Source organism: Anser anser (genome assembly GCF_964211835.1).
Source record: "Anser anser genome assembly, chromosome: 2".
NCBI classification, from domain to species: Eukaryota; Metazoa; Chordata; class Aves; order Anseriformes; family Anatidae; genus Anser; species Anser anser.
The window spans coordinates 69,705,368-69,717,057 of record NC_139721.1 but is presented as its reverse complement, the minus strand read 5'-3'; positions in this window follow the sequence as shown (position 1 = coordinate 69,717,057).

Here is an 11,690-nt window from a genome sequence, read left to right as displayed (position 1 = left end):
AGCTTTGTTGCCCTTCTCTGGACTCTCTCGAGCACGTCCATGTCCTTCCTGTAGCGAGGGGCCCAAAACTGAACACAGTACTCGAGGTGCGGCCTCACCAGAGCCGAGTACAGGGGCACAATCACTTCCCTCGACCTGCTGGCCACACTGCTTCTTATACAGGCCAGGATGCCGTTGGCCTTCTTGGCCACCTGAGCACACTGCTGGCTCATATTCAGCCGACTATCCACCAATACTCCCAGGTCCTTCTCGGCCAGGCAGCTTTCCAGCCACTCATCTCCCAGCCTGTAGCTCTGCTTGGGGTTGTTGTGCCCCAGATGCAGGACCCGGCACTTGGCCTTGTTGAACTTCATACAGTTGACCTCAGCCCATCGGTCCAGCCTATCCAGATCCTCCTGCAGAGCCTTCCTGCCCTCGAGCAGATCGACACACGCACCTAACTTGGTGTCATCTGCAAACTTACTGAGGGTGCACTCGATCCCCTCATGCAGATCATCGATAAAGATATTAAAGAGGACCGGCCCCAGTACGGAGCCCTGGGGGACTCCACTAGTGACCGGCCTCCAACCAGATTTGACTCCATTCACCACAACTCTCTGGGCCCGGCCATCCAGCCAGTTTCTAACCCAGCGAAGCGTACGCCAGTCCAAGCCCCGAGCAGCCAGTTTCTTGAGGAGAATGTTGTGGGGAACGGTGTCAAAAGCCTTACTGAGGTCAAGGTAGATCACATCCACAGCCTTTCCCTCATCCACTAAGCGTGTCACTTTGTCATAGAAGGAGATCAGGTTCGTCAAGCAGGACCTGCCTTTCATAAACCCATGCTGACTGAGCCTGATCGCCTGGTTACCCTGCAAGTGCCGCGTGATGGCACTCAAGATAATCTGCTCCATGAGCTTCCCTGGCACTGAGGTCAAATTAACAGGCCTATAGTTCCCTGGGTCTACCCTCCGGCCCTTCTTGTAGATGGGCGTCACGTTTGCTAGCCGCCAGTCGACTGGGACCTTCCCTGATAGCCAGGTGTTGTGGTTTAACCCGGCTGGCAGCTAAACACCACACAGCCGTTCGCTCACCCTCCCCCCTCCCTCTCTGGGATGGGGGGAGAGAAACGGGAAAGTGAAGCCTGTGAGTTGAGATAAAGACGGTTTATTAAGACAGGAAAATAATAATAACAATAATAATAATAATAGTGATAATGGTAATAGTATTAACAATAATAATGTGTAAGAAAACAAGTGATGCACAATGCAATTGCTCACCACCCGCTGACCGATGCCCAGCCTATTCCCGAGCAGCCGGCCCCCCCACCCCGGCCAGCCACCCCTATATATTGTTTAGCATGACGTCAGATGGTATGGAATACCCCTTTGGCCAGTTTGGGTCAGCTGTCCTGGGTCTGTCCCCTCCCAGCTCCTGCTGCACCCCCAGCCTGCTCGCTGGCAGGACAGAGCAAGAAGCCGAAAAGTCCTTGGCCTGGTGTAAACACTGCTCTGCAACAATTAAAACATCAGCATGTTATCAGCGCTCTTCTCATCCTAATCCAAAACATAGCACCCTACCAGCTACTATGAGCTACTTAACTCTGTCCTAACTGGAACCAGGACACCAGGATTGCCGATAAATGATGGAAAGCGGCTTGGCCAGCTCCTCTGCCAGTTCTCTCAGTACCCTCGGGTGGATCCCATCCGGCCCCATCGACTTGCGTACATCCAAGTGCTGTAGCAGGTGAGGATGCATGAGATGTAGAAACTAGCAGTTATTTTATATTTTGTCAAACTGTGCTACCAGGTGTTTATGATTTTTGTCTCAGATCTTGAGGGTTAGGTGATTTTAAGTCTCAGCTTATAGACTGCAGTATCAGGTGGGAACAGTATCTTTCATTCAAAAATAAAACTGTGGTTTTTTTTACATCTTACACTTGCAGAAAATTTGGCCAGACCTGGAAGAGGAGGGGAAAATTCCAAGCTGTTTAATAGTTCATGATTGTACATGACTTTTTTGGTGTGGGATGATTGTGGCTGACAGTGTGAAACACGAAATACATGAATTTATTATTGACTAGCACCAACCTAGACTCACAACCAGGCAAAGTGCCAATAGTGGTAAAGGCACTGTAGTCAAGCTTTGTACCTTCTTCAGAGCTTTAAAGCACTGAGAACCCAGACTGTTTCCTACAATTTCCCTTAAGTCTCTTGGAAGCCTTAAAACAGATCGGTCTGCCAACACCTGCTGAAGACAAAAAAAAAAAAAAAAAAAAAAAAAAAAGGAAAGAAGTTCAGTAACACCCTTCAATGCCTTGTGAAAATACTGCTGTTCCTTCAGTCTTGAAGGCATACACTGAAATTAAGTCTTGCTTCCATTTCTGGAAGTCTTCCCCTTCCAGAGCTAGAGTCATCAGTAGAGCACTTGAAGCCCTAAGCTCCTAAGTTTTGCATTTCTCTGTTCCTGGCTTCTCTAGTTCCAGGGGCAGCCATGACATCAACATCTACTCAGGACATCAGCAGGGATGTTCAGCAACAGGCACGGGCTGAGGTTCTTTAATATCAGCTGGTCATAAGCAGCCAGAATGGATTCCAGTCTGAATTTGTTTTTCTCTCTCTCAATAGAAAGCATGATAGAGTTTCATGTCAGGAAAGGTATCCGTGAGAGTACAAGTAAGCAAGCAGACAGCAGAAGGCAGCCAACATAATAAAAATATAGACTGATGTAGGAGTACTCATTTATATTTTTCCAGTGTAAGATGAAAAGCAGTCCCAACCCCAAATTTCACATTGCATGTGTTACTCCATCCATCCTACAGAGAAAGAATAAGAAGTCTGGCTGGAAAACACAGGTGTGAACTGATAGTCTTAATCTCACAACATGAATAAATAACTCTGCATATAGGCACCTATTTAGTGCTTAATATTTTAATAATTATTTTTTGTTGCATTTCCACAGGTCAGCTAGGAAATACAACACAAGGAATTAAAAAAAGTGTTCCCAGTTGTCATTATACTTCCACAAAATTTTAAAATCTCATCCTTAAATTAAAAGCCTGCACTACTACTGAAGTCAGAGATGACTGAAAAGATGTTCTACCCATCCTTTTCAGCTGCTCATTGCCATTTACACCAGGTTCCCACCATGACTGCTGTACCGATAAAAGGAATCATGAGAGTTATTCGTTCTCTGCTACAAGTAAAACCAGCTAGTTTAATGCTGGCTGTGCTCAACTGCAGTACTTCAGTTGCAGAACAGATTACAAAGACCAGAAGCTCACCTGGACAGAAACACCTGTGGTCAGGGCCTAGAAATGAATGCCTGACCTCAGCCTTGAACAGTTTCAGGGGAACAGAAAATCAGAGTGGGTTTCATGGGGTGGCTGAGGGGATGCGATAGCTCACTAGTATGGAAAGGAGCAGTCCCATTCCCAGCCATATGTCCCCACAGCTTCCCTTGGGCAAGGTCTGAATTGGCCCACTATGGGGTTAAAAGAGCTCAATGAAAAAATGCAAAACTCACTGCCAGAAAAGTGAATGCCAGCTGGCATGAGGCATAGGGAAGCGTGCAGCCATAGAGCTGGGTGGAGTGGGTTTCAGCTCCATCTCTTCTTGCAACTAAGAGCTATTACAGTATTCTAACCCCTCATAGCGTACCATCCCATCTTGATTTGGACTACCCTACATAAAACATGATTCCCTAGCATAACAAGAAGAACCAGCAGGACAGAAGGAGTTTTGAATCCATGGAAGAGTGTGTTTTTATCTGTATTACCCAGAGGTTCACTCACTTAGGTTCACCCTTCCTTTCATCCTTTCCCATCCAGCCACTGGAGCTGGGGTGTCAGACTGCTCCCTTTGAGCTTCTGCCTTTTGTATAACCTTCTCCAAAGAGTGCTAGGGCTTTGAAACACAACAAGAAACATTTACGCCCCTCAGTCAAACCCAGGGCGGCCAAGCCACCCTGAGGAATATTTGCCATCCACAGTGCCCTGATGGCTCAATCTGTCTCTCTGCTCTTTGTCAGGAGACGTGAGTACCAGGATAAACGCATGCTGTCCTGAACTTTTTTTCCTGGCAAAACTGTTAGCTAATTAATATTATTTGTAGCAAACAAAAACTTGTTCAGCACATGTTATTTATAAATTATTCTGTGCACACTAACAAATTAGTAAATTAAGTCATCTAGTGATCAGAGCCAGGAACTAAGATCAGAGACTGATGAACACTGATCTAATCAGCAATTCATCTGCTACACAGGAGTTCAAACCACACATTTCGTTGAACCTTGGCAAAACTCATCATACTCATCTATGAGAAAGGACGCTTTGCAAACATCCTGCATGTTTAAACAATGAGATCGAGTCCTGAGATCAAGAGCACCTAAGCACCAAGCATTGCTCCTGGAACCAGTTCAGCACATTCTCTCTTTTAAACACAAGCGAGAGGTGTTTTGCAAGAGCGGATTTAATTTTCCTGCACATCTCCAAACTGGTAAAATGCAGTGTAGTTTCCATATGCTAGTAATTCTTTGGTAAGGCCATTTGACTGAAACAAAACATTTTTTTTGAGTAAATGGATAACAGTCCTACACACGTGACAGGTAATACCATAAACTCTAGATTACAGTATCTGAATTTAATGTCAGGGTCATGTTCAAATTACTTAGTACTCCAAAAAAAAAAAAAACAAACAAGAAAAACCCTTTAGTTTCTCTTACAACACAGTGAGGTGGTGCCACTGCATAATTAAGCTGGTCTAACTGCCAGAAACTGTAAGCAGCCCAAAATAAGCATGTTGCAGCTGGTTGTCAGTACCACGTCACATACCTGACAGGAAGAGAAATGGAAATGATACGAGGGACACTGCAGCTGATTCGAGGTGGTGATAGAGTGGTGATGAATAATAATTAGCATGACAGCACAGATGTTGCAGGAGACTTGTGGTTTCACTTGGATATCTACCATTTATTTACATGGTAAATAATGACATGTGGTTGGCACAGGAAGGGACAGTGACATATGGGAGATTTGGCAATTTTCCTTGCCCACCGCCCAGCCACCCCTGCACATTGCAGCCTAGGTCATTCCACATTTCCACAAGGAAACCTCCATGCCATGGGGGGACGACAGGGTGGTGATGCTGCCTGTTACTAGCTCTCTGTGTCTGTGTGCTGGAGATACCGACACGACCGCAGCTAACTGAGGGAAGCTGGACTCCACAGCTAGGATAAGGCCTGAAGACAGCATTTCACACTTACAAGGTCACAGGAACCAGTCCTGATGGATTTGTGTAATATCCACCTCTCGTATGGAAGTGTTCAGCCAAAGCTCTCCAGGAGGGGAAACTGGAGGGGTGGGGTGGCAATGTAACTAATGTAAGATCCTACAAGTGCTGCTATTTACACCTTTACACAGTTATCAGTGTCTGCAGGGAAAATTCACCCTGTTTATCCTCACACACCTAACTTACATAGAACTTAAGGTCTAGACTTTCTGGTCTAGGAAGAGGGATTCAGATCAGTATTATCCATTTTCACTTGTAATCACAACCAACAAATCTACCAAGAAAAAAAGGGGGCAGGGAGGGGAATAATTTATCAGTGTGAAGCATTAGACCTCCACTCCAACACCTATTCTGTTCGATATTATTTCCGGCTTCCAGTCCTAATTTCACCACCTTCCTTAAGGGTCCCTGTTTTTCCTGTCTCTCCTTTTCACCACCCGAACCATCTGGTTCATTTTTGGTCCCTTTTGCATGGTCCCAATGCATCCCGGGCTTGTCTTCCTAGGTGCTCGAGTGAGGTCTAGGACCTGAAACATCCTTCAGAGGAAGAGAGGAGAATATCCTCAGGATGGGGAATGCACCTCGAGGCAGAGGCAGTGCTGTTAATCATGATCCACTTACAGGAAAATGTTTTATCAGTTCTTAGAGGAGAATGGTTTATCAGTTAACAGCTGAGCTGGGTTCCCAAAAGCACACAGATTGCTCCAGCTCCACTGACTTGATGGCCTAAGCTCCTACTTCAGGCATCTAAGTAGAATGACTCAATCCATCAAGTGTTCCCAAGACCCATCAGTACATCTCCCTGCCAGGGCAGGCTGTCTGCTCTCATCTAGTCTATTAATATTTCTTGAGTTTGATGAGATAAACCAAGGGTCTCTTGGAGAGCATCCTACTGAAGTATACTTTGCAGCTGGAGACTCTGCATCTTCACTGGGTGACTGACACATTCCCAGTCTTCCCCTAATAAGGAGCTCAACTTCTGTTCTCCTTCTCCAGCAACAATCTTTATTCTTCCCCATACCTATATCTTTTCCTTTGTAGGTAGGCTTTTTCCTTTTTCTGTCCTGGCTCTTGCCCTAAAATAAAGTCAGGCACACTGGAAAATGCTGGATTTGTAGCTCATCTTAACAGCCACACATTTTAAAGGTGAGCAGCTGCATTTGGTAAATGTTCCTGTTTCAAACGTAGCAAGTGCGATCAGTATGCTTTCTGAGATCAATGCCAAGGTAGTCCCCAATTCTTAGGGTCCATGTGCTGCTTTCAAGGGTGGGTCTCTTTGCTGAGTAGCTGACAAACATCACAGGGAACAGTCTCCATCTCATCCTCTTTAGACTTTACCCTGTAAACGCCTTTATGGTTTCTCTAGGAGATGTCCTATCCACCCCTGCTCTGCTGACCGTAGGGTGGTCTCCCAGCTCACTCCACAGAGCATTCCACCTCCACTTAGCACTATTATTTTTTCATCCCCAGTGGAAAGTGGGGTGGCTTCACTCCTACATGGGACAGAAACAAACAGGCTGAGCAGCATTCAGCAAGATTAAGAGGAGTTGTGCTCCTGCTATTCCAGTCTGGAATTCACGGAGTTGAAGAAGCCTGGAATGCAGTTTTGCTGTTTCACATCTTTCTAGTTCAGTTTTATCATGGGAAGTGGACACAGAAAGAAAGATTTTGCTCTAGCAAAGATACGACATATAAAGCACTTCATCTTTTCTTTGTTACCATGCCTGGCACAGTTGTATGCTGAAGTCATCTAACAGCACAGCCTACTATTTCTCTCCAGCAAACACCTCATTCTCCAAGGATCGCATTGCTGAGACCTGGGGAGTAAAAAGCATCATGAGACAGCTGATGAGAGCTGAAGTGACAACTGTGTCCTGAAAAGACACAAAAAAATCTGAAATTTTCCTAGGCTGTTTGGTGCCCAGGCTGTGACTCTCTTGCTGTCAAGCCAGGCAAAGGTCTGACTGCCTACAGCTGAACAGGTAACCAACAACAACTCTGATACTTAGGGCAACAACTCCAGACCATTTTATTTGTTCTTATTGCTACAACAGAGCTGCCCGCCATCAGAGAGCACAGGGGAGGCAGAGTAACCTATTAGCCTTAAGTTCTTAGCCTTCCCTTCCTCTGATGTATGCACCACTGCCCAGTGGATGCACTCAAACCCTTTGGTGCCATACACCACGTTTCCACAGGCATATTCTCAGGCACACATCACTTTGCACTTCACAGCATCTAAAAACGCAGACCGCAGACAAGATGAGGACAAAGGCAGTGATATAGAAGGGAGAATTACAGTGGGAATTTTCTCTTCCACAGGTTCAATAGGTTACACACGGGCTTCAGGCAGTCTAAGCCTATGCAAGCCAGTTCTCAACACATCCCACTTTGTGCCAGTTCAAAGTAGGCCCTGGGACCCCTAATTCTGTTCCAAGGTGCATCGGTGTGCACCTAAAATCACCCCACTCTTTCACCTTTCCTGGAGTTACCATGTATTTATTCTGATGTAATCCAACACTGGACAGGTAAACAAACGGGAATTCATTATGATGATTCCGTATAAAATCTACCTTTAATATTTACCTCAGAAGCTAAATCAGTGGTTGAATTTTCAGTATCCATGAATATTTATAGCAGGCTATCAGCATGTTTTCAACCACATCTCTTAAGCATCTTGCTATGATACTTGTATTTTCAAAGTGATTTCTCACTTGCAGAACCAGGTCAAAAATGTTCCTCGGGTCCAAAGAGTCACTTGGCTGTTACAAAATCCATCAGTGGCCAGATGATTCCTAAATTACTGGTACTTTTCAGGAGAAAAAGGGGTAGTATTTTTTAATTATTCCAAATCAAATATGCAGAGAATTTAACTTGATCAAATTAAGCAATTACTACTACTACTGAAGTCCTAATATAGGAAAAGGAATAAGCAGGGAAGCCACAGCAAAAGAGTTTCTTTAATCAGTATTGTAAGGCTCATTTTGTCCCTTTCTATTTTGCCTCTGTAAGTTATAAATGTTAATGATTCTCTCACAGGGATCCCCTCCACCCTTAAATTCATTGCTGTTGGAGGGAAAAAAGTAAGCATAATTGAATAAAAGTCAATACTATTTAAATGGCATTGTCACACAGTAACACAACACAACAAATTTCCCTGAAAACTACCCCTGCTTCAAGGCAATAAATCCTGGTGTAACTCTAGTTAAAGGCAGCCAAACAGGCGTACAAAATGAGAGGGGATTTGACCTCAGCATTCAGCTTGGTCAACAGTCGTACTGGAATGAGAGATTGGGATCACAGAAAGATGTAGTAAACAAACAGTACTAGGAAGATGAACGTCTGTATTAGTAGGCTGTGGTAACATTCCTTGGCATGCTTTGGGAGTTAGAGCAAGTGCTTTGTGTGCAGCCACCTTGGTGTGAAGGCTAAGCCCGTTTATCAGCATAGATGTGGACTCTTCCATGACAGCTGGCCTTTCCACTCAGGTATTTTATTAACAGGCGGAGCTGAGAGTTGGAAGGTTCTTTAATATATCCACCTCCCTAATCTCAAGTCTCACTAGCTAACACGTGCTCCCTGATTTCACTGGTGTCTGTGTCCCTTACATTGCAGTGCTTAAAACATGTCAAGCAATATGAATGTGAGTGCCAGTATCTGCAGAAATATTTCTGTGAACATGAATTGACTAAAAAGTCAGAATCGCGGATTTAACTCTTATTTATAGCCTGTTACAGACTGGTTGACCTTTCTGCTAGGATTCTGCCATTTTTTCCCTTCTCTGAGTTTCATGTTGCACCACACATTTGCTAGAACACAGTCCCATGAGGATGAGGCTCATAATACACCACAAAATATCCTAAACCATCAATATTTTTATTACTACTTTATTAGATCTTCTTAAGTAACAAAAGATGGCAAGTGAGAACTGCATCTATTTGTCAGTCCGTTAGGACCTGTCCACATCCTTCTGAAAAAGTTTTCCCACCTAAAACCATAATTCCAGCCACCATCACATTTTTACTTCATTCTGATTCTTTTAGTTTCTCTCTTCAGTTTTTAATTCACAGTTTAAGGTGAGATTAACTGTTTCTATGCTGAATCATGTCAATGCTTTCCTTCGGAATCCCCAAACCCAGCTTTTTCATTCAAAGTTCCTTGTAGGGAAAACGTCTGGCTTACCTATCAGTTCTGCTCTTGGTTTAGAGTTTAAACTTGATTAAATTTCTCAACACAATAAACAACTCCATCTCATGACACCTCATTCTGAGACACCAATCTTGGTTTGATATATAGCCATTTAAATCACCACAAAGTCCATCATTGCCTTCAGTGGGCTTTAGAGGAGAACCTCAAATGTGCAAAAACTGTGGTGCATCCTCCTATTTTTCTCCCTGAGAAGAGCAAAAACACACTGACAAGAAAAATCTAAGACAGTACATAACTGTGGATAACGCTATTATTTATCAAAATATTCTCTTCTAGCTTGGAAGGGGACATGTTGGGAACAGCTCTTTTGCCAAGTTACGCTATGTTTCTAGGGATGTAAGTAGAAAATAGAATGATTTACATCTAACTCACCTAGCATCAACAGAAAGTCAAGCCATTCTAAAGTAAACATGCCCAGAATACTTTGAAATGTAACACTTGACAAAAGGATTAAAATGCAACTCTAGCTATCCTATGTCTTCCTGGATTTCATGAAACTTTATTTGCATTGAAAGTTGAAAAAATGTAAGTCTAATGGCTCTGAAGTCACACAAATGCATTTTAAACATGAATTTGCACAATAGCCATGTAACTTCTTGCTAGATCAGTACAAAAAGGATGAACTGATATTACAATAAAAATTAGCTAATGTTTTGAAACTTACTTTCCCTATCTAAAAGCTGGTTAGGACTAAGAATATTTCAGCCATTGCTTATATTTGCTTAAATTAAGATAATTATTGAAGATGTAAAAAACTACAGATGTTAAATTGAGCTAATTATATCATGTGCTCAGTGTTGCTTATGCCTCCCTTCACTTGCTGACCTTCCCTTGAACACCACATGATTCTTCTCAGGACCTAACTCAGACCCACAAGGAAAAGATGCAAATCATATTTCTCTCAGTACAGCTGTCTCTTCTCAAAGACTATCAGGCTTTGTATGATACAAATCTCGGGAAAGTATTTTCCCGTCATGGAGGAAACCTTTGCATGTCATGAATTCTAAAGTCCTTTTGGGTGGAATATGAGTACCCTCTACTTTCTTTCTTTTCCCTTCAGACAGATACAAGTTTGTCATGTGCTCTAGTCAAGTCATGTCTACTGGTGTTAGCACGCACTTCCTGATTAAGCCCTATCATCTAGCATAATCGCTTAGACCTTCTCTGTTATACTCCATTATCTCTTAGGCTCGATGGAGTTCTGCTATCAATAGCCACCTCATTTTATGACAAATGGGAATGATTTGAACAATCATTTCTGTGGGACTTGCAATCACTCTCTCAAAAGGTTTTCATTTCTTAAAATTAGAGATGATGATCTGATATTTAGCCATAAGTTTGTGTTTTTTTTCTCAACTAGCTTTTTAAAACCTGAAATGCCCAATAAGAAAATGCCAATAATATAATAATATTTCACTGTATTTGAATCAGATTCAAGCAAAAAGTTTACATCAAGATTATTCATATTCAGAGAACCAACTGCAGAAGATACTGCACACTCCTCTTTTCCAATAAAGGCCCATACATCAATGCAAGAAACCCTGACTCCATTTTCTGTTAAGGATGTTTCAAGTAGGTGAACAGAGTCTTTTCTAATAAGGTCAATGCCAAAATGTATCACAGAATCATACAATAATTGGTTGGATGTACCTAAGGAGGTCATTCAGTCCAACCTCCGGCTCAGAGCAGGGCCAGCTATGAGGTCAGTGCTACCCAAACAGGTCTTGACAACTTCAAAGCATGGAGACTGCACAACCTCACTGGGCAACGTGATCCACAGTTAACTGTCTGCACCATGAAAAGAACATTTCCTTCTATCCAGCTGAACCCTCTGTTACTTTTATTGCTTTTGTCTATCCGCATCTTACCACGCACCACTGTGAGGAACCAGGCTCCACATTCTCCAGAGCCCTCTTCTTCATGCTAAACACCAGTTCCCCAAGCCTCTGATGGCCCTCTTCTGAGACTGGCCCAGTTCATCAGTGTCTTTTTTGTGTTGGAGGGCCCAAAACAGATACTGGTACCTCAGTTGCGGACTAACAAAGCTCAGTAAAGGGGGAATAATCCCTGTGGTCAATCTACCGACCCTGTTACCGTTCATACAGCCCCAGATGGATGCTGTTGGCCTTCCTGGCTGCCAGGGCACAGTGATGGCTCATTTTCAGTTTGCTGCCTACGTGCAACCCCAGCTCCTTTACACCAGAGCTGCTCCCAGGCTGT